Source organism: Sciurus vulgaris (genome assembly GCF_902686455.1).
Source record: "Sciurus vulgaris genome assembly, chromosome: 5".
NCBI lineage: Eukaryota > Metazoa > Chordata > Mammalia > Rodentia > Sciuridae > Sciurus > Sciurus vulgaris.
The window spans coordinates 103,834,910-103,859,100 of record NC_136465.1 but is presented as its reverse complement, the minus strand read 5'-3'; the positions used below and the strand labels follow the sequence as shown (position 1 = coordinate 103,859,100).

The following is a 24,191-nucleotide window of genomic DNA, read 5'->3' as shown; positions in this document are numbered from 1 at the left end:
TATTAATTTCAGAAACACCCGTTCTGTTCCATTATTTTATTTTCATTGACTTGCCCAAATTGTGTGACCCTTGTTGACTCACTCATGCTTAAAGCCAACATCTGCTTCTTAAAATTCTGAAAACCTTTAACATGTCAATCTGTGGAGAATTTTCAGACAAGATGCTAAGTCAATTCTCAATTATCCTTATAATTAGACAACACCTATTGTAAGTACAACACAAAAAATAGTTGACATTTTAGATCTCGTATATGGACTCTAGATTGTATCTTCAGATTCATATGTGGTCACAGATGAAATTTTTCTAGTTAGTACCCCAAATTCTAATAATAAAGTAAGGCCACAATTAAGCATTTCCATCTCATGCCACGTAGAAGGTAGAAGAGAGAAATCTTCCCAGTGATCACAAGAGTCCAGTTATTACCCAGGGAGAACACTCGCCCTCATCTTGTTCCCCTTGGCATTAAGAATAGAGCACAATATAATTTGAAAGGTGTCATTATACCATTAAATAATAGACTCAGCCAAAAAGGTGTCATTATACCATTAAATAATAGACTCAGCCAAAGCACCGGATGTGGAAAAGACACATGACTATTTCCCAAGGGTTCTCATGGTATCAAAGCACAAGGGTTTTTGGTTAGACATTTTATTTACTTATTTGTTTATTATGTAAATATGGACCTCCTCCATATTCTCCATGCATCGTCATTTTCTTCTCCTATTTCTAATTGCACCCTCAACTTGATGAGACCTCATGATACCTATAGCATGACACCCCTACCACATTCATTAGCAAAATACTATTTGTGAGAATTGTGCTAAGCAATTTTTGCATGTGTTGTGCGATTCCACATAAATAGAAAATTAATCTATAAAAATATGTCCAAAATGCCGAGATTATTAGCATAAAGAAATTAAAAACACTAAGTAAATCTATCCCACTTCATTTTAACACACTTTATTTTGTATCATGTAAACAAGTATGGTGACAACTGTGATAATTAAGCTCCTTGGGATGACAACTTTGATTTTGACCAACTTGAAGTTGATTTTCATTTTTGTTCAATGAATCAATTCCTACAATTATTTCCATGAAGACTATCAATCCATGATTTGAGGAGAAAATATTTCTCTAAATGATATAAATCATTTGTGATATTTTTGAGAGTGGAATAGAAGAAAAAGCTATGATATGGAACTAAAAATAAAAGGTTCATTTCAAATTATTTAATAAGATATAATTGGCTTTGAAATGAACACAAAATTCAACTGACCATATAGTCTTTGTGTTCAAGGGACAGCTAAAATGGTTAAGATGTGAAGACTATTAAATCACACAATAATTACATTTTTGTAACATTTTACTTCCATAATTCCAACTAAATTGAAAATTTCTGTAGGATAGATACTATTTATACATAACATAAGAGTATCAATAGGATTAGGATCAGAACCTTGCTGGTAATTTCAAAGAATCTTAATTGATATGATTAGGGGAAGAATAATGCTATGGGAGTTTAAGTTCTTAACCAGTATCATTAGAAATAATTTGAGGTTTTTTTTTTTTTTTTTTTTTTAATAGAAAAGTTAAGCTTTAAATGAAGTATATCAGAGAAGAGAAAGATCTGGAAAAAAGTGAGGAGACAAAGTACCATTTTCAAATAATAAATAGCATAAGTAAAGAGAAGTACTAATGTGAGTGGTTTGTTTGGAAGATAATAAGGAAGTTTTTTTTAGGGAGCAGTGATAGTATTGTTGGGTGGGTAATATATATGAAGCACAATATCCTTGAAAGGACACAAAGCCAGTGTGGGCCTTAAATTGAGATTTTTAAAAAGTAACTCATAAAATACAGTATGTAGGTCTGCAACATGTGGCCATGTTAGAGTCTGATATATTTGCATTTGACCTTGTTTAGCTCCTTATTAGATATTAATCTTGGGCAAGTTACTTAACTCATTGGGCTTCATGTCCCTTATCTGCAAACTAGCAATAATCATCCATATTTATAAAACCAATGGAGCTATTGTGACAATTAAATCAGGGTAATTATTTAAAGGCAGAGAGCAAAAATGTAATAAATTGTAAACCCTATAGTGATTTTTATAATGATGTTGGTGGTACAGAATTATTTTAGTTTTTTATCCCCTCATGGTTAAAATTGAATGTAAGATGTATTATAAGCTGAAGTTCTGTGTACAGGTTCAGTTTGGTGTACTGGTGAGACTATCAAGTGAAAATGTTCAATGTATTTTTGAAAAGATGTTTCTGATGTACAGGAGAAAGGCCAAGTTTGAAGCTAAATATTTAGAAGCTGGATTAGCACATGGTCATCAAAACAACTGCTGGGAATAAATGCTCATAGAAGTTATATGTAAATTGAAGTCAAAGCTTAAGGCATGATACTTAAAAGATAGGTAGAAGAAGAAAAGACTACAGATACTATACTGAATTCTGGGATTTGAAAGGAAAAATCAAGATATTTTCATGAAATGGCAAGGAATTGTTTTATATACATCAGCTATTGCCTGATAAGTTATGTAAAACAATTGCCAAAATTACAATAAGCATTTCTTTTTCTTGCCTATGGATCCACAATTTGGTCCAGCTACTCTTTAGGCTGTGGAGGTGGTTGGACTTAGCTCTAGAGCTTTGCATTGAATTCATTTCTGCTCATCTATCACCACATATTCCCTGGTTCCTAGCATACTTGTTTCTCAGAACAGATGACAGATGCTACGGGCTGTGCCAAATCGAAGATGCACATTAAAAACCTCTGCTTAGTTCACATTTACTACTAGTACCCTAGGCACAGCAAGTCATTTGATCTACCATCACATCTGCTGGTGTGGCAGTGTGCTCTATCAGCAGGAGTGGAGGAGAGACGAGTATGTGCAGAACAACAAATCCAAACTATGCAATGATCTTTCCAAGGAGGAAAATTCAACAGCATTGATATTTTCTCAAAAATCCAATAACATCTGAAAGATGCTCACATTTCATGAACTAAGATAAATTTTAGTGACTAAGTACAGTTTTAATGACATTCTTGGAACAGAAAACAGATTCAGAGGTTAAAATGAGTGAATTCAAGAAAAAGAATGGAGAAATATGCACAAATGGACGTTTAAAGAACTTTGGCTGAAAGAGAACAGTGAAATGACTTTTGTCATTGTGGCAGGCCAGAGTTTGAGGAGAGTTTTTGTTTAAATTTTTTCTGCATTGTTTTTAAGATGAAATGGAATTAGGCACTGTTAAATGATACAAGGAATCCAGAGGAGAAGCTACGGTTGAAGATCCAAGAAAGAGACAATAAAGAAGATCCCTACAAAGGTGGGAGGCTGTAACTTAGAATCTGAGAGGAGAAAGAACACAGAAATGAGATTTTCTCTTCCACTCTGATAAATTGGGAAGATGGAAGATATTTAGAAACTGTTGACTGGTAATTTTAGGAAAGGAAAAAGAAAAAAGTAAATAAAAAACAGCTAGAAAAGTTAGAAGGAAAAAATAACTGAAAAGCTCGAGGGCAGAATTACAGAGTTAAGAGAGAAAGGTTGGAACTTCCAGGGAGGAAATGAGTTAAGTAGAAGAGAAAATTTCCCTTCATGCTGTGGAAAGTTGAAATCCAGGACAGCAGTAGGCACAATAGAATGGGGAAGGAGCAGGGTTCCTGCTCTTTGACAGGTTTAAAGGATAACTGTAGAGGTAAAGACACATGAGGGTAAAGCTAAATTTAATTAAATAAGGCATTCCACCTTCCAGTGATATTGTTGGTAATACAAATATTAGTGTCATCTTCCATAATATGCTTCAGAAGCGTTGTGGAGATTCCCTAGATTTAAAACTCAACCATAGAAGTAATTATGTGTGTTACATTAAGAAATTTCTTGTGGTAAATTTCTTGTGGTAAAACCCAAGAAATATTTTAATTGACTAGTAACCACAACATTTATATCTACCACCTTATATCAGACTATGCAGAGGAAAATTTTCAGTATATTGCCAAAAACAAAAAATGAATGGACAGATTTAATAGAAAATCTTAGTGGTACAATAGTGATTTTAAAAATAAAAGCATAGGGCTGGGGATATAGCTCAGTTGGTAGAGTGCTTGCCTTGTAAGCACAAGGCCCTGGGTTCAATCCCCAGCACTGCAAAAAAAAAAATAATAATAATAATAAAATAAAAGCATAGGTAATGTACTATAAATTCTCTATAAATTAAATGAATGAAAGGAAAATGTAATTTCAAATTATACTAAGTAGTCCAACATATAATACAATTTTTATCTGAGAAAAATTAGCCAGGAGTAATAGGCTACTCAGACTTAATTTACTTTAAAATCCATCGATTTTCGTTAATACTTATGTAGGAATTAAAGCAAAGAATTAAAATCTCTTAATTTGCAAATAAATTATTATTTTTTATTTCCTAGCCATGTTGAGAACTTGGTAAACTAAAAAAAAAACTTATATTAAAATCCTTAGCAATACAGAAACCACCCCTTCTGTTACAGAGAAAGTAGATTTCAAAATATTGTTCCCTCTTCCCCTTAGAATTAAACACCTTTTTGAGAGACTGATCATTCATCAAAAAATAAGTCCGGCCAAGCACAACATATTAGATCATGTGTGTGCTGAAATAAGTTAGTATTTAACCCAAATGAAAAGGGATGCTCTGATCAGCTAGTGATATTTGTAGTGATGTTTGTAGATATCTTTTTGCCAGAAAACCTAAAAGAAAATAGGATGAAAGAAGAGGAGATATGTAGTGAATAGGGTGACAAAAGAAGTGGCAGCTCTGGCATCCTGGTGGTCTTTGAGGTATTTAAAAGCAATCCTTTGGTCTTAGTCTAAGCAGGTTGTGTGTATGAGTATGTTACATGTATGTGTTGCTGAAGGATAAGCATCAACTCCATCTAAATAAAACAAAATCATTATCCCCGAGGAACCTCAGAGGTATCCTTAAAGGAGTGCAGATTTCAGAGTTGTACTCCAGAACACCTGCCCCAGAATCTGTACGAATAGAGGTCAGGATTCATCATTTTTAATAGTATCAGGTAATTCTTATGAAGTGCAAGGACCGAGAACTACTGTACTTTAACATACCAACCATAAAGCAATTGTATTATGATGATTATACCCACAAGGGTGGAGGCAGTGGCATCTGCTAATAAATTAATGACTTGCCTCTGGAATTTTCAGAGTATACGCTATTATTTCAAAAGAACATTTAAAAATAATTTGTTAAGACATGTGCTGTGTGTGTTGAGCATTTCTAAGTGTAAGACAGCATTCTAGGAATTAAAAGTAAAATGAAAATGATAAAATAAAGCTAAAGATAAAATGCAAAGAGATTATCTCCATTCTTAAAATTTAGTAAAGAAAGGCAGACTTGTAATGTACAAAGCTGCTCCCCCTGACCTTTCTGGTGCAGCCATTTTCCCCGCCTCCCAACCACTTGTCACTCTGTGAACATCCTAGCTAGCTATTGGTTCATCAGTCAGCTTGCAAGTATTCTTCTCCAATATCGGTCCCCTGTTAGCCCAGTGGAATTCAATTGCTTTACTGTAGCTACCCTGCCATCTTTCCTCATCTTTCTCTCCTACTCACTTTCTCTATCCTCCTCACTTTCACACTTTCTTGTGCCCGTGCCCTTTCTCGTTCCCTTTCTTTTCCTCTCATTTTCTCTCTTACCCTGCAGGGAGACACTCTGTTTGCTTAATAAACTCCCTTATGTGATTTCCCATGTCCAGCGTGGTTTCCATGGGATCCCTTACAAGACTGGTATAAATTTGGACAATAAGGTAGTACAGAGGCTACAGCAAAAGTTTGTAAATGGTACTCTGGGGACATAGAAGGTGCTAAATTACCCCAAGAAGTCAGTGAGGAGAAGCTTCCTGAAAGAGGTGACAAACAATAATCTTAAAAAAGGAACAGATGCTAATGGACACACAAGTGCAAACATAGGCAAAACTTTGTATCTTGTCAAAGTAATAGAGACACTTAAAAAGATGTCGCTTTTACCCAGAATTCTGCCTAAAGTCCATTATTAAAGAAATATTGAAGAAAGCTATTATCTGACACAGATGAAAAACTCCTCCATTATTATGCATCAGTCACAGCACTTGCCTGGCCTCAAGTCCAAGGAAGTTTATAATAAATGAAATAGGTAAGTACATGTAAGCTGAGCAGAAGATCCATGACAGTTGTAAAGCTGAAATGAAAAAATCAAATATTCATATAGCAGTATCAAGCCAAAGAATAATGCAAGCAATTGTGAAGGAAAATATTCTCTGGATGCAATAAAATCCTCTTAGGAAAAAACTGACAAATTTTAATTCTCTAATGAATCAAATAATAGGCAATCACTAGCTTTGAAAAAAATAATTGTTTTCAGACATTAGAAACAGGACCAGTGTTGTCAATATACCTCCACATGACACTTCCCAGAACAATGAAGGCTTTAAAAGGACCAAGAAAGTAAAGAAGAAACAACTAGGACATTACAGTTGCTACATGTCAGTTATTCTTTGTGACTTCTCAATATGTAATTTCAGCAGAGTATTAGAAAATAGAGGAATTTTGTGGAAAGTATAAGATTTTCATAGGCCGAGGAGTAGTTCTCTGAGTACATTTCAGTATGACCAATGGAACCACTTAGGTCAATAGTTACAGAAATGTTTTTTCTTTACACTTTTACAACTATAAAAATAAATAAAACAGGAAAAAGTTCTCAGTTCAAAGGAAGCTTCAGAAAACAGCATTTTATAAAAACTTCAGTTTGAATATCTCATAAATCCTCATACTACTGGAAATCTTTTTGGAGTGATGTCATATTGCAAATAACTTTTATATGCTCCTATAACAGATATGATTGTATGCAAACATGAGATCATATGTGTTTATAAAAATAAACAATACTGTTCTCAGTCCTGGTTGAGGGTGAAATGCAAAGCACACACATAAACTTGCCCATGGCTTTCAAAAAGTTATGTATGTCTCAGCAGAAATCAAACTCTCAAAAAAAAAAAAAAAAACTATGAAAAGAAGATGAAAATACATTGAGCTGGGGTTGTGGCTCAGTGGTAGAGTGTTCCCCTAGCACGTGTGAGGCCCTGGGTTGATCCTCAGTACCATGTGAAAATAAGGTATTGTTTATACCCACAACTAAAAAAAAAAAAAAAAAAAACCCAAAATATTTTTTAAAAAAGAAAATATACCACTCAGTACATTCATTTAATTATCTTTAAACATTACTTGAAAGTAGTTTTATAACATACCTAATAACAAAATGAAGTCAATGAAATTATTAGAGATTATTAAAAGAGATAATCTGGAAAGTATAGGTCTGCCAATTTTGCAGCAAGATTTCTTACCAAGGATGATCTCTATATGCTTTTTTAAAACTAAACTTTATTTCCTTAACATTTTTGAAATTACAGTCTCTTCATATCTAGCATATTTTTCAAACTTTACAAAGTCCTCAAAAATATGTTTTGTGAAAACTGACTAAATCAGTGCCTTGAAACCATTGGTTTGGTCCCAGGATAAGAAACAGTCCTTAACACTTTAAAAGAATTTTCTTGATCTGCCATCCTCCCTTCCTTAGCCACATGTCTTGCTACTGTATAATTTATACTCCAGCATGTGTTAGATTTCTTTCTCGAACTTGAGCCCATAGTGACTGTTCTTTGCTTTCATGCCTTTGTCCTTGACATAGAACATTTCCCTAACATAACTTGGCTTGCATCAAAATTCTCGCCCAGTCTCAGTTCACCTTTTAGTCGATTTTCCAGCTCAGAAGCCTTCTGAAGGCAGCAGAAAATTGAACTTATTTCTCACCAGATCTCCAGATCTATAATGCCTACCACATAGCAGATCTGTTTCTGTTATTCTCTCTCTTGCTCTCACTTTTGCTCTCCTCTTAGGATATAAATGAAACAAAGACATATTTACATATTTCTTTCCATTTCTAGCTAGCAGAAGGCACTACTTTGTAAATCTACAAAGTAGATTCATGGGAGACAGGTCCTTTTTGGGTCTGGAAATTGCTCTCATTAAAACACAAGCAGCCTGGGGAGGGTAATAGGCACGTGACAAAGAGGAACCTGCCTGATCACCTCAACCAAACCTCAAGAACAATCAGATGAGAGACAATACAGAAAGTTTGTTTCCATACTTATTTTCCCCAGTTTAGAAAATGAAGTCACTCAATTATAGGATTTGTGTACCTCCCCAAGATTGCATATCTGCTAAGTGCCAGAATATAAATTTAAATCTTTCTGTTCAGAGTCAATGACACAAAAAATAACAAAGCAAGGAAGATTTTGCCATTTGAATTTTATAAAAACTTAAGATACATTTTAATTTAAATGTTGTAAAATCTCAACTGAAATATTTTTAGATAAACCACCTTATATAAAAATTTGAAAATACCAAAATTTATAGTTTATATCAGTACACAATTATGCTTTATTACTTCATCAGTAGTTTATTGGGAAATAGGAAATCTAAACATGTTTTAAAAATTAATAATACCCCATACTAGGGAAGATATACAAAAGCAAAAATCAATTTTGCTAAGAATGATAAATTACTAGAGGGCATTTAGTAATTTTAAGAGCAATTTGAAAATATCAAGAATCTGTAAAAAAAAAAAAAAAAATTCTCCTGTTAGCAGTTTCACTTTAGAAATATATTCTATAGAAATGCCCCCAGCACCATTCAGAAGGAAGATGATTGGATTGTGATAGTTGTAATCTAATCAGTCCATCCTAGTTTGAATGGACTGGGTGGTAACTGAAGGAATATGGGAGATTGCTAGAGGAGGTGAGTCACTGGGGGTGAGCCCTGGAAGGGTTCATTCTTCCTGTTAACTTCTTCCCTGCTTCCTTCTCTCTGCTTCCTGGCTTCCATGAATAGAGTAGCACTCCTTCACCAAACCCTTCCTCCATGATGTTCTGCCTCACCTTGGACCCAGAGCAATGGACTCAGTCAACCATGAACTAATCCTCTGGAACAGTGAGCCAATATACACTTTTCCTCCTCTAAGTTGTTCTTGTTGGGTATTTTGATCACAGATGAAAAGGTGACTAATGTACCATAAATGGCCAAAGTTCTTAAGTGAGCAAATAAGAAAAATGTTTTTCTTTTTTTCTTGCCTCTGAAAAACCACTTATTTGTACTTGTTATATTGATGAAATAAGCTCTGTGGCACAATTAAAATGTAACACACACACACACACATAAAAGAAATATATAAAAATACATATTTAATAAGGTTCTCACAGCACTCTAAAAAAATAAACAAACATTGAAAACAACCTGAAGATTAAACAGTAAAACAATTATATCTCATTAAAAGGGATATCATACAAATGCTAAAGACATTGCACTAGAGTAAAAATGTGTGAAAATATTATAAAGTTGATCATGATAGAAAATAGTGGCAGAACATTACACATACTATGCTATAGTTGCTATAGTTTTGAGAGTAGTAATAATAATGCAATAATATTAAATTTTATGCATAAAATTATTCTGTAATTATATACAAAATGTCACAAATACTTTATGGAGTATTGAGATGAGCAGAAAGAGGATCATCATTAAAGATTTTACAGCTATTAAAAAGATAATATATAATTATGTTGAAAAATAATGTTCAATAAAAATGAAAACCATATAAATTTTAAAAAATGCCTGAAAAACTCCCAAATAAAATAGCATCATACATAATCCAAACATAGATAATGGGTAACAAATATATCATGAACAAGTAAGGTTTATTATCATATTTCAAATTGAACATTTGACATAATATAATTCACTATACTAACTAACCTAATATGGAGAAAAATCTTATGATCATCTCAACAAATTTTAAAATGCTAACAATTTAAAACATCTTAAATAGAAATAAAAGAATTTCCTGAACCTGATAAAGGTTATTTATGAAAGGTTTAATACTTAATTGTGGAATGCTAAAAAATGTTCTTCTGAGTTCAGGAATGAGACAAGGATATACAGATATCACTAGTTTGCTCAGCATTGGACTAGAGATCCTAGCTAGTACAATGAAGGCATTATTTTAAAAAGTTATAAGGAATAAAAGAAATAAATTCAGTATTCTCAAATAATGATTGGGTACCTAGAAAATTAAAAAGAATCAGCAGGTAAATCATTAGTATTGATGGTGAGTTTTGCAAATCTATATGGGGTTGTCATATAAAAATGAATTATATTTCAATTCAGTAAAAACAAAAGTAGAAATTGAAATTTAGAAATTATAATACTTACAATAATATAAAAAAGCAAATACCTAACAAGTCTAACAAAAGATGTAAAATATTCTTACACTAAAATTTTTAAGCATCATCTAGAGAAAATTTAAAAAGCCAAATAAACTGACATATTAGTCATGATCATATATTGAGAGACTCAAATTTTAAAATTTTAAACATGAATTATGTTTAAGTGATTTATAGGTTCAATGCCATCCTATCAAATTTCCAAGAGAAATTTTGTAGAAATTAATTACCTCACTTTGATATTTATATTGAAAGGCAAAGATCAGTAATAGTAAAGACAAAGACTAATGAAACTAGAGAAACTACTCTAGCAATTATCAAGTCCTTTTTTAAATATACAGTCTTTAAGAATGTGTAAATAGGCAAAAGGGCAGATAAATGAGCTGGTAAAACAGAACAGAAAGTTTAAAAGCAGATCTGCCCATATAAGGACACTTAATTTACGACACAGTTAGAATTGCCAAAGAAAGGAAATGACAATAAATGTTTCAATAAGTGGTTCTGGATCAATTTTTATCTTCATAAAAATTAAAAAATAAGAAAATGAAACTCAAGCCACACGCAAAAATTGACTCTAAATGAAATAGAAAACAATATAGTATCTAGAAGACAATACAGAGAAATATTTCCATAACTTTGTAATAAATAAAGATTAAACATTAATTGCATTATCTGTTGATAAAACAGAATATTGAGAGAGTGGTAAGGAAAATAGAGTGAAAAAAGAAAATTGGAAACATTCTCACAGGACTCAAATTAGAATATATGACTGTTCTATCAATCAATAAGTAAAAGACAACCCAATGAAATAGACAGTAGTTTTGAATGAGAACTTTGAAGCAGGATATCTAAGTAGGCAAAACATATAAAGTGTTCAACTTATTAATGAAATAAATGCAAATATAAGCCAAAATCATACACCTACCTATACATACTCCCATCCAAAAGAATAGCTTAAATTTAAAAGATTATTGATATCTAGTGTTAGCAAAGCAAAAGAGCAGCTGGTAATCTCATATACTACAGTTTGGATTGGAAATTAGCACAACCACTTTGGAAAAAGAAGGAATTTCTACTAAAAAATTTTAATTAAGTTTAGCCTGTGACTCAGCAATTTTAATCATGGCTATATCCCAACAAAAATGCATATACATATACTACAAAAAGACATGTCAGTAATAAATTTTATAGGAGAACTATTAGTAATAACACAAAACTGGGAACAACCCAAATGTTCAACTATAGAATAAACATGTGCATTTTGGGAAATTCATACAATGGAGTTTTGCAGAGCAATAAAAATGAACTCTTGCTACATGCAAACTGTGAACTTCTCACAATAGTGTTGATCAAAAGGAATCTAACACAACAAAGAGCATGCTTCTTGATATTGTCCTTATGTTTCAACACTAGACAAAGTGACTCCATTTTCTTGTAAGTCAAGAGAGTCATTACCTTTGGGGAAGAACAAGGTGGTAGTGATTGGGAGGGGCTGGCCGAGGGGTGCTTGAATGCAGGAAGACAGGTTCTTTATTATTAACTGTGTTGATTTCATAGGTATAAATACTCTAATAATTCATCAAGTCAAATAATTTCTGTGCACCTATACATCTGTTATTCTTTAATTATATTTTTTTTAAAAAAGAAATACAGTAATGCTGTGCCTTATTGAAAGTAGACACTTTTCACCACCACTCAACTTGCCCATAAATAAAAATCTCAAGATAACTTTTTCAGAAACACTGGGTCAATTTTCAAATAACCAGAGTTATTAGAATCTCCAAAATAATATATGTAGACCAAGAGTAATCAGTTATGCATTTTAAAAGATTTTCAATTAAATGTTATACTTAATGTATAAAAATAATATATAGTGGAAAGTTTAATCTGACAGAAAAGTTTGTTGTATTAAACGGCTTGAATCTCACACTGGAATATTACCAATATTTTTCTAGTATCTTAGCAGGCATCTTGCCAGTTAAAGAAACAAAATCTGTACTTTAGTTACCATGACAATTAAATACTATCAGATTAAAAGCTTCAGGATAGAATTATGTTTATGGGCTTGTGATGGTAGGAAGCAAAATTAGAGCAGAAAGGCATAAAAACTTCTGATGGTTAGGTCAAAATTCTAGTAATAAATATTTAAATGGTACATTGTAATGATCTAATTCATATTTGGGAATCCTCACCATATAAATCCTGTAGTAGAGGAACTTTTTGTTTATAAGCTTTCCATAAATAAAACATTTGCAAATTTAGAATGATTTAATTCCTTGTGTTAACAATAAATATATTTGAAAGTGTAAGGATAGAGTTTGGTCACTTACAATAGCGAAGTTTTCAACTATGACTCACAACACTGAAACCAGCTATCTTTGGAGTACGGGATAGGTATAGATAAAAGAATGATGAAAGACATTTGGGCACTGGAATCAGACAACCTGGATATGCATTCTAACCTCTCTAAGCATTAGCTTTATACTGTCTATCCTTTTCTTGATTGAAAAATGGAACAAATACATTTTAAAAACCCACTTCATTGGCTTTGTGAGGTTTTCTAGTGCCATGTGCAGCACATTTAAAACAATGGCCTACACAAAGCAAGGCATTCTATAAGTGCTTATTAATAATTGAAGTGAGATCCTAGAAAAGACATTGCATAAACCAGATAGAAAAATAAATCTTATGTCTCAGTATTTTTAATTTTCAAGCTAAGCTTGATCACTACTCTAGATAAATCTTTCTTTTTTTCACAAATTTATTTTCAAACACTTCTATAATTTTCAAAAAAAAATATATATTTGGCCCCTCTGATTCTCCAAGACTGTATAGAATTATATGGTATGCCAAACTGAAGAGTGAATTTGAATATTGTCTATAATTAAGACTATCCAGTAAAATTATTTTAATAATTCAAGTAAAAAAGATAATGGAAAGAACACTGTACTTGTCACCAAAAATACAAAGAAAGTCTGAAACAAAGAACTATAAGTCTAATATGGGGGGTTTGTGTGGGGAAGGTCTACATGATTTAGCAATTAAATAAATACAAGATTTTAAAAAGGTTTAGAACCAAAACTTCTGTCAGCTGGTTTCTTCTCAAATTATTAAAAACCAAAGCAAAAACTGTGTATACGTATCAATGCAGTGAACTTTTATAAGATTGCTCAGGACTTGCAGCTCAGGACTTGATTATGAAAATCAAGACTAATGTCCTTAACCTAGACAAGGTGGTGGAAGTCATCTCATAATGCTTGGGGTGAACAGACTACATAGGATACTCAACCATGAGTAAGATGTTCTTACCTCCTGTCCAGTTTTGTCACTAAGTATAAACTTAGGCAAATTACTTATTTCTCTGAGTTTCTTTATTTCTAAATGTGGATAACCATGCCTCTCAATCTAACTTTCAAAATTCTTTCAAATATTAAATAAGTTTACACAGGAGATGTTAACTAAGGTAATAAAAACTACCAAAGATGATAATAGAAGAACTTTTGTTAAACAGAGAAAAGGGGAATCAATTTGCCCAATATTTACTTCCAACATAGCTACATTTGTTTATCTACATCATCTATGTACCCACAAATTTCTCTTTCCTTATAAATGTCATTTTTTTAATATGCCTACTCATTTAACACTTTAGAATTATTAGTTGTCCTGGGCATAGTTTTTTTTTTTTTTCCTTATAAAATTCATTTTTTAAAAAATTCTTTTTTATCTATCTTACATAAATCAACAAAATCAGGATCTTGTTGAAATATTGTGAAGATGGACATGACTTGTAGATTTTATCAATTTGTTTTTGAGGTCAAGATATGACTACTTCATCTGTTGACATCTTTAAAGGTCCTCTTCAATTTTTTCATTTCTTCAGAAAGTAGTTATTAAGTATCAATTATATGTGAGGTCCTTCCATGGACACTAAGAAGAATTAGGCATGGTCTGTATCCTCAAGGGCTTACAGTGGAAGTGATAGGCAAGTAATCAGTTATAGTACAATCTGTAAGGGCTACGGTAGGGTGTCACAGGTTGCAGAAACACTGAACAGGGGTCCAAAACTCAATACTGAAAATCTAGGGAGGTAGCTAGAAACTGTGGCACTCAACTGGAAGTGTTAAGTTAGGTCAGTTACAAGGAATACAAGGAGACAAGTTATTTCCTCCAGAAAAGAGAATGTGAGGGGGTGAGAAGAAAGGGAAATTGTGCACCATGGAAAATGAGAACAGTTCAGCTGTGACTAGCACTGTGGGATACTGGAGATAGAAGAGATTTGAGTAATGAGAAAATGAATTTAGAGAAGTTACCAGGGACTGTTTATTTGATAAGGACTTTGGATGCAATAAAAAGACTTATTATTTTATTATAGAAAAAAAAAAAAAAAAAGAACTCCATTGAAAGATTTTGAGCTGAGGAGGCACATGAGACTGGTTTTAGAAAGACAACTATGGTTATGATATGGAGAGTGGGTTTGAGGGGAAGAAGGCCCCAAGAGGGGGTAACTGAAATGGGGACTCAGCTTTAAATGTGTATGTGTTCTGTTTTGTTTTGTTTTAACAAAGAAAACAACATCTTTAAAAGACTAAGTAGTTTGCCCCAAATCACACTTGTAGTAATTAGCTGAGCTGGGTTTAATGGAAAGCTCTGCATGCCTCTTAACACCTGTGTGCTTACAGACCCAGCAACCTGTCTCTCATAAAAGAAACAAATGTGACCAACCCTAAGCATTTAGAGAGTAACAATGAAGCAGCACAAGAAAAGCACTAACACACTCAGGTTTATATCATCAAAATCAAGTAGAGGGGGTGAGCAATTATCCAGTGAATTAAGGACCATCTGGATAATCCTGGCAGAAGCAGATTTAGTGCCTGAGTCATTCAGATAATTGTGCAAACAATGTGCCCTGCTCTGGCTGAGTAACCTGGTCATTAATATCTTCCGTAGTACATTTTGCCCTGTAGCACTTTGGAAATGGACAGTAGTAGCTCAGAAAGTATTAAGGTACTGGTGACTTCATGGAAGAGCCTCATAAAGAATAATGGGATCTTAATAGACAGAGAGGTTTTTTTTATGTGTCCCCAGGAGCCTTTACACAGGGGGTAGGGGTTATATACATGATATACATAAGCCAAATCTCTATTTAAAAGAGGAGAGAATTTCAGCAATGGTACCTCATATGTGTGTTTTGGTATTCAATTCTTTGTTAGGGGTCAAGAGTTTTTTGAGTCCTGAAGCTATAAAAGATAGCACTACAAATAAATTTGTAATCTACAGTAAAGTTATAAATTTCTGTTAGAAAACATCTTTAAAAAGGTAAGAAAGTAAGGTAAGCAAAATTTTCACAGCATATCACAGATTTTTTTATGAAAAAATATGAACACTTCAATAAGAAGTCTAATGAAATTCTCAAATTAAGAAATACAAAGAGTATAAAAATAACATTTCTTGAATCCAAAAATATATTATAACCCAAAAGAACAACTAGGTACACAATTTCTGTGATCAAAATAGTCATGTTTCTTTTAACTGTAATACAAAGTGTAATGAAAAGTGCTGCTTTTGAGGAAGCAGGTTGTCAGTATTAAGAGGCTGCAAATATTTATATATTTCCCTGGTAACTTCTAAGAAATTTTCATAAAGAAATCATCAGAGATGCAAAAATTGATGTACATTTATTTTTAATGCCATGACTGAAAAACTGAAAACACTCGAAAGACTCTATATATAAAACATGAATATTTGGAAACTGTAAAATAAACATGGTTAGTAGAAATAGTAAATGAAATGAATTAATGTTTAGGGTAGGTTAAGTAAATGCAAAAATGAATATTCACTGTAACCTCAAATCTATAAATTGAATATAATATGTATATTTATTGTAATAAGACTGGAAGATGGATCTCTCTGTATGGTAGACTTTATTTCTAATTTTTAATTTTTCTTCTTTTTAGAGATATTTTCTTCTAATAAAATGTTATTTTTGATTTAATATTAAAATGTATTTAATGATATAAGTTTGTATTTATATGCTTTTGAAAGCAATTTTACACAATAGGACATTCATACAACCAACAGTGAAATAAGACCCCATCTTCCTTCTGCTACATTTCCAAGGACACACAACTAATCCTATTATTAGTAGTTGAACCCAAGTGTCTCTTGCTCCAAAGTCAGTTCTCGTTAAGATTTGAATTAAAGTACTGTCACAGTTTCAAAGTAAAGTAGAAGCAATACTGAAAATTCAAGATACTTCATACGCATAATGGTATGTGGCATGTTAGATTAAAGCAGAAAGACTGATACCCGGGGACACTTGATATACTGCCTTATGCACTAATTTGGGCATGTGATCACAGATGGAACTAGTACTACAGAAAACAGAGGATACAAATTAGAGTTGAGAATAAAAATGAATAAACTGGTTACTGAATAAGCGGTGTATACCAGGAGGTAGATGTAAGGAAGTTTTGAAAAGTAACTAACCATAAACCAGAAAGCAATGAAAGCTGTAGCATCTGTTGCCAAAAGCTGGTTTATGGGAAATGCCTACTGAAGGGAAAAAAGCAAAAAAAAAAAAAAAAAAAAAAAATAGTTTTCACTATGTATATTATCATTACCATAAACATAACTTCCAATAGCTATTACTTATGAATAATTGGTATGGGCCAAGCCCTATCTAAATATTTTACATGCAGTATCGCAACACATTAAAAATCCTTCTGAAGTAATGCCAAGTGCAGTGGTGCATACCTGTAATCCCAGCAGCTCGGGAAGCTGAGGCACAAGGATAGCAAGTTCAAAGCCAGCCTCAGCAAAAGCAAGGTGCTAAGCAGCTCAGTGAGACCTGTCTCTCTATAAAATACGAAATAGGGCTGGGGATGTGGCTCAGTGGTCGAGTGTCCCTGAATTCAATCTCCCCTCTTAAAAAACCTTCTAAAATAAGCACTATTATAATCCCCAACTAACTTACTAATGTTCGTTTATCTGCATAATGTTCTATAAATGTTAACAACATGTAGGTTCTTTCCAGAACCTTTGCTCTTACCCATGAGAATAGTCTTTTGGGGTGGATAATGGGGGAAATATTAAGAATGGAACTCAGGAGAAAAATTTTGTTTCCAATAAATTGTTACTAATTTGTGGATTCATTTGACAGCTAGGATCAGGAAGAAGAAATAAAAGAGGAGGATTTTTAAAAAAGAAAATTTGACATAAAAGCAATATGGTATCAAGAATTAAAATTTCAAGGAGGAAAAGGGAAGCACAATGGACACTATACCAATAAAGTTGAAACAAGCATCAGGCATGAAAAATAGGAGCTTGCTGGCAATTTGGGATAGGTTCTATGATATTATGCAGGTCATAGGCAATTTACATGAAGAAATAGGTGAAAATAGAACCAGTTGTTGATTTCTTTTTTTAATAAGAAAATATGGCATGCTTTTTATAGAGAAATATAAATTGTCTATCTCTCAACTAAGTCCCTAGTTAGTTACAAGGGGACAAGATACGAGGAAATGTATGGAATAGCCAGTGCAAAGTCATCGCCCCGATTAGGAAATTGAATCATTCTGTGCAAGGATATAGAAATATCTCACGTCATCTATTACTCATCATGGAGAGGATAATAGAGCCAGGAAAAGTTTCCAAAAGTAGTTCCCAATGCTAGCTTTCTATCCATAAATAGATCATCCCCAAATCATTGTCATAGCCATCCAAGTAGATCCTTATGATGGTGCTTCCTCAACAAGAATCTTTGAGGTTACTTAGAACTATGTTCAGTGTGATGGGGTATACAAAAACACAGGTGATAATCTTTTCCTGCAAAGTACTTCCTGTCTAATTAGAAAGCAAAACAGACATAGGAATAAGTTCAAGCAACAAAGCAAGACTGGGACTATTTTTTCAAATGAAAAGTTATCCATTAGAAAGGAGTGATCAATCTGCATTAGAGTCACAGATTTAGGAAAGTGCATCTAGTTGACATATACTAATGTATCATTACAATTAATAGCTCCATTTATTAATGACTTACTATATACCCACCCTCATGGTAGAAATATGCATACATTTTATAGACCCTTCACAGCTATGTGAAAAAGTGGTGTTTTTACTCTCCTTTTAAAAGACAAGGAAACTGAGACTCTAAGATCATAATTAACTTGCCCCAAATCAGATAATTAGGCAGTTACAGAGCCAAAATTAAAAGTCAGCTCTCTCTGCCTGTGATGGTTAGCTTGGTAGACTGAATCATTTATCTTCAAAATAACATGGCATGTTACAATTATATTCTAGAAATTCAATTGAATTTTGCAAAACTACACGTAAGACCAGAACTGGATAACCTTGGTGTGTATTATTACCAGTATCAACATTTACTGAATTTTATTACCAGGACCAAAAATGGTGGGAAGCTGGAAAGTATTTTAATTGAAGGGAATCTGCTATGCAGTCTATGCTCAGTATGTTATTAGAACATTACGGTTGAAATTTTTAGAAGACTTTAAGCATATCACTTGTGTCTTCCAAATTTCAATGTCTCTCATCAGTAACAATAGAAAGATTATCATTAGAAATGAGTAATTCCAGGCAATGGGAAAAATACATGCAAATGTTATCTATAAAAGAAAGCCCATGTAATACAAATAGACAGGATAATAGATATGATGTGAAACAGCAGTACCAATTCAAATATGTCCACAAGAAAAACGTTTTTGAAGAAACATATTAAAATTACCCCCAGAGGTTCTCAGTTTCATAATTCTGCATCTTGAATAAGGGGTGGATCCTTTTCCAACCCCTCATATGCTGCTAGCTGTAAGTTGCCACTAGATATGTTTACCCCCAAATAACCAAGGTACATGCATAATTACATCATTATTCTCTGATGAGTTTAATAAAATATCCCAGATATAGCATGTATTTATTTTGTCTGTTATACTCAGGCTGGTAAGATTCGTTTATCCACTATGAAGCTGAAAACTGCAGGAAAATAGATGATGATAAAATAGCACTTTAAGTATTCAAAATACTATTTGAAAATATTGATCTTTATGTGCATTGCAGAAACATTATTTCATGAAGGGTTTAGTCTGAGGGTCTCTTCTCTGGCTTTTCCCCCAATGGAGAATTTGATTCTCTTTCTGCCCCTCCCACTCAGTGCTTCCAGATTGCTTCAGAAGGCTAAGGCAGCCTGCTCAGCAGCAGGCAAACCAGGCTGGGTGTGCAGGAGCTATATATAGCTCTACCTTGGAGATGTGCACACACACGCACACATACAAATGTCCATAAGGTTTTGGCATGAAGAGAGAGAGAGAGAGAGAGAGAGAGAGAGAGAGAGAGAGAGAGAGAGAGAGAGAGAGAGAGAGAGAGAGAGAGAGAGAAAGATTGCAACTCTCCCATCTTCCCTCCTTCCCATAATCCCAATTTTTCAGGATTCTTAAAGCAGGGTGTCTGCAGTCCCCCAGAGTGATGCAGCATCTGATTTCTCTGCAATTCTTCTCCCTACTGCTACCAGCAATCTGACTCCAACAGGAACAGGCACTGGGCCAACACCTACTACCCAGATGCGGTCACCCAGGGAGGCTGCCTTGCAGCGGCTTGAGCTCATCGGGGCACAGTCACCTGACTCTGGGAATCCCTGAGACCAAACCCACCTTTCAGAAAAAAACTAGGTGAGGTGGTGATTCCCAGTAGAAAACCCTAGGGTGGAAGGGACGAGGCAAAGCCTTCTGTGTCTCTGTCCTCCTCGGCCTGCAGCAGATCGTGGAAAAGGACCCGTGTCTTCTCAATAGAGGCGTAATTAATCGGAAAATGCCCTTCGAGTTGCGGGGATTTTTCCCAACCCCCCTCCCAACGGGAACTAGTTCTTAACAGAGAGGCCAGGGAACAAACAGTCCCTTCTCCCCCTCACTGTAATTATTCCAGGTTTCTGCGAGATGTGCTGGAGTCTAGACCGCAGGTGAAGAGAGGGGAGAGCGGTAGGTGCAGACAGGCATGGGGAGGAAGAGAAGCTCTTAGCGATTTAAGACCTGCGGCTCCCGCGGCTGACATGTCTGCTCCCCCAGCCCCTCCCCTGCCCCTGCCGGGTCGACATGGCATCCCTTGGGCGAGTCACCGGCGGTGGCAGTCACAGCCCCTGAGAGGAAAGTTGAGGAGACACGGGGCCAGGGCTGGGTTCCCTTTCCTAGGGCACTGCCACCCTTCCCTGTCCACCGCCCCCGGGCTCCAGCATCCTGCAGCCCGACAACCTCTACCCTAGTTTTTCCCTCAGTACTTCATGACGAGAGCTGCAGCGACCACAGGAGATTTGGGGGTAACAAGGGCGGGGCAGGGGGAAGGGGTAGCGAGGCAACAGTATGGAAATACGCATTCTTTATTCTATTTGCAAAGAAGAAAAAGTCCTGCCTCCTACCTGGTCCCTGCTCCTGCTTGCCTCGGCGCGGCACAGCTGGACCATACCCTACAGGTTTCCCACTTCCGCTGCAAACACCTGGGAGCGCATCTCCCCTCCCAGCGCCCCTCCTCGCCTCAGCGGAGCCCACCCTAGCTACTTGACAGCAGAATCCCAGCCTTTTTGAGCGGTTATTGGGGCCGCGGGGAAAGTGGGGCGGGGACCGCAGAGAAACCTGTGTCTCTGATTGGACAGGAGAGAGATCACTCTCACCCCCTCCCGCCACCCCGGACCAGGGCTTGCTGCGGACTCGCGTAGCTAAGGAACCCAACTGCAAAGGGTCTCTGCAGTTTCTGGAATCAAAACCTGCTGCTACTGGATTGATGACTCCTCACAGGAGGGAAACTGGTTTGAGGACCTGTCATTAAAGGTCCCCAAGAAGGAGGGAGGGGCCAGGCATAACCAGACACCCAGCACTTCCCTGAAGGGACCATCTGCTCCAGGAGATTTGACAGGAGAAATCAGAGGCAGTCCCTTGATACAGAAGCATGGACTTCAGTGGGGGGGGGGGGGGGGGGGGGGGGGGGGGGGATTATACACACACTCACACATACTTACATGAAAAAAAAATCAAAAGAAAATTCTAAAATGTGAGGATTTTGTTTCGTTTCCATTTTTGCCTAATTGTAACATGGTAGTTTTACTTGTAGAAAAAAGGTTGAACTGTAGTGTTAGAAACCTCCAAAATACCTGGTAAGAACGGTATTTTTAAATGGGAAAACGCTGCATAATAGCCTCTCAAAAGAGAGTAAATTGAATAGATTAAGACTGAACTCCATTAGGGACTTGGCCTTGGGCAGTTCCGTTGGTGGCAAAAGTCTTAAAATAATCTCCATCAGACTGAGGGGCAATTAACCAATCTGTTACCCTTCTATTGATAATGGACCATCATTTCTTTTGTGCTAGACCCTTGAGAGAGAATACATAAACCTAGGTGATTCTTAGACTATTTTAGGTGAAGGGGGACAGGATAAAATCTCCTGGTGCCCATTTGTCACCTCTGCCATTCATCCAGGTACAATCTGAAGCCAATAAACCCAAGGGATTCCTTAAATGGAGGAAGGCTATAGAAAGACCTTAGGCAAAATTGGGTGCAGGGAGTATCTTAATTTAGTGCTTAGGAAACAAAATGCCTCCTTCCAGGAAAAAGCAGAATTCTTCCACCTAATATGAGTACTAGTCTTAGCTAGTGCTAAGCATAAGACACCACTCATTTTTGAAGAGTTTATAATAGACCTGACCATGAACAACTGTTAGAGAAAACAACAACTGTTGCTGTTAAATGTTAAATAAGTTATCTACTCTCAGCTGAGTGCTTACCATTGTTAATACTATCAGGCCAAACTCTTCATGAAATGTTCTTTTCATAATAACTGAAGGAATCAAAATAATGTATTTGAATGTATTTGAAGGGACTCGAGGTAATCTACAGTAAACAATAAATATGATTTGTGTAGTGGGAAACTTTTTAACACTGAATGGAAATGACTGAAAATACAATGACAAGTTTCTTCATTATCTTCCCATTAGACTTGTGTCTTCACCCCCACTATCCACATTAATTATTTCCATTGAATTGGACAAATCATTCATGAGTTACTGAGCATTTATTCTGTGCTACACTCTGCGCTATAGAACTAAGCAAGTAATGCATTGAACTTGTTATAGAGGGGTTCAGAAGGCAATTAAGACAGTAAAATACTGCAGTAGGAAATGTGTATTTTCAATACTAACATCTTTTGATTCCACAGCATAACACTGTGGGTCACAATGAACTCCAGCATTTAAATAGAGGAGATGGAGAATATTCAAGAAAACACTGAACACTCAGGGTATCACAGGAATTGAAACTAGAAATGAAAAGAATAAAGATATCTCTGCTACATGCATTCTTTCATTCCTTCATTCTGTCAACAAATATTAGTATAAATATGGTGATGAATAAGATAGACAAGTCTCATGGAGCACATTTATTATTTTCAACTAGACCATGTTACTTTATGTATTTCCTGATCTAATTACCATTTGTGTATATTCAGGCACACACAAAACTTAAAAATAGCATTAGGATTATTACTATCTGGATCAGTCACCTCATATATTTTCCGATAAAACAGACTCTTTCCAGGTAATTTTGGTTATTATCTCAAAGAGCAGAACATATACATCTGTTCCTGGAATGCATATATCAATATTTATCTAAATACCCAAAGTGTCTGCTGCAGAGTGTTCTACACTTTCCAAATCCCTTTCAGGTATGATCCCCTTGTATTCTTACACAGAAGCATCATTACTAGCCCAGTAGAATACAAAATGATGGGCATGTATATAATGCTTAGTATATGGGAGACAACCTAGATCTATCAACAACATATACTTATTGATGAATATGTGATTAATAAAATGGGAAAGTTTGAAAAATCTTAGAAATCATCGAGTTTCAATCATCAGGTTCCACCTATGATTTGGTGAAGGAAGAAGTCAAATGTAATTTTCCCAAGGCCATATAACTGGATGAAGCTCTGTCTAGTACCCAGGTCTTAATATTCACTCATTATTTTTTCCACCACATGAACAATGACTTTTCTGATATTTCTGAGTTCTTACCCTTTTTCCTTCCTGAGCCATTGGCCTTTTGAAGTTTTCAGGATTGATTTAATTGGTGTATCCATCATCGTCCAGTATCTATAAAATATTTAAAAGTGTGTCACATGGGCTAGAACTTACACAGAGCATAATCAGTAGCTGAGTTTGGGGTCTACCTCATAGACTGGGATCTGAGTAAGTGGGAGTACTGTTGAGGTACAAAGAAAACTGATGGGAAATGGGGGACCAACAGGCAGGTGAAATCTGTCACTTGTTTTCCCTAATGTGAGGAAGAAGTGAATTGTAGAAACATTAGTGTGAATTCCCCTACTGTGGCAGTCTGGTATAGAATATATCTGTACATCTTCAGAAAGAAAACTGTGGGGCAGATTTGCCTTGTTCCCTGGTTGACTGACACCCCAATCACCCAGGGCTCCATATATTAGGCATTACATTGCTAAACTTCCCTTGGCCCCATTACTGAGTTCTCCTGCTATCCCCTCCTTCTTGCACCCTGCATTGGCCCACATTCTTCAAACCTTCCAATTTCCTCCAACCTCTGATTAAGCCTCCGTGAGGGGAAAGGAAACTACAGCAACAGAGCAGCTTTCCACAGCATGGATTCCCTTTCTTTCTCCTCAGCTCCACCCACCATTTCCTCACTTCCACGCTTCCCAGGAGAACAGTTCCTAACATAGCCTGATGTGACAAAGGGGGAGAGTGGAAGAAGGGGCTTTTCCAATCAAAATTTCAAGCTGCACTTAACACAGCAGAAAGGCAGCAGAGGCTCTGCCTACTGGTTTTAAGAGAGTCATCCTAAACCAGCCTGCAGCA

General features: G+C 35.2%; 1 protein-coding gene across 6 annotated transcripts in view; it reads right to left on the bottom strand.

The window, feature by feature from the left end:
- The window catches only part of CNTN1 (contactin 1), a gene marked incomplete at its 5' end in the record, with an annotated part of 348,115 nt that extends 327,227 nt beyond the window's left edge, over positions 1-20,888 (bottom strand). For all 6 annotated transcript variants that reach the window (XM_079139318.1, XM_079139323.1, XM_079139320.1 and 3 more), the window contains one exon: positions 20,733-20,888. The remainder of the gene's footprint in view (positions 1-20,732) is intronic.
- Between the last annotated feature and the right edge of the window lie 3,303 nt (positions 20,889-24,191).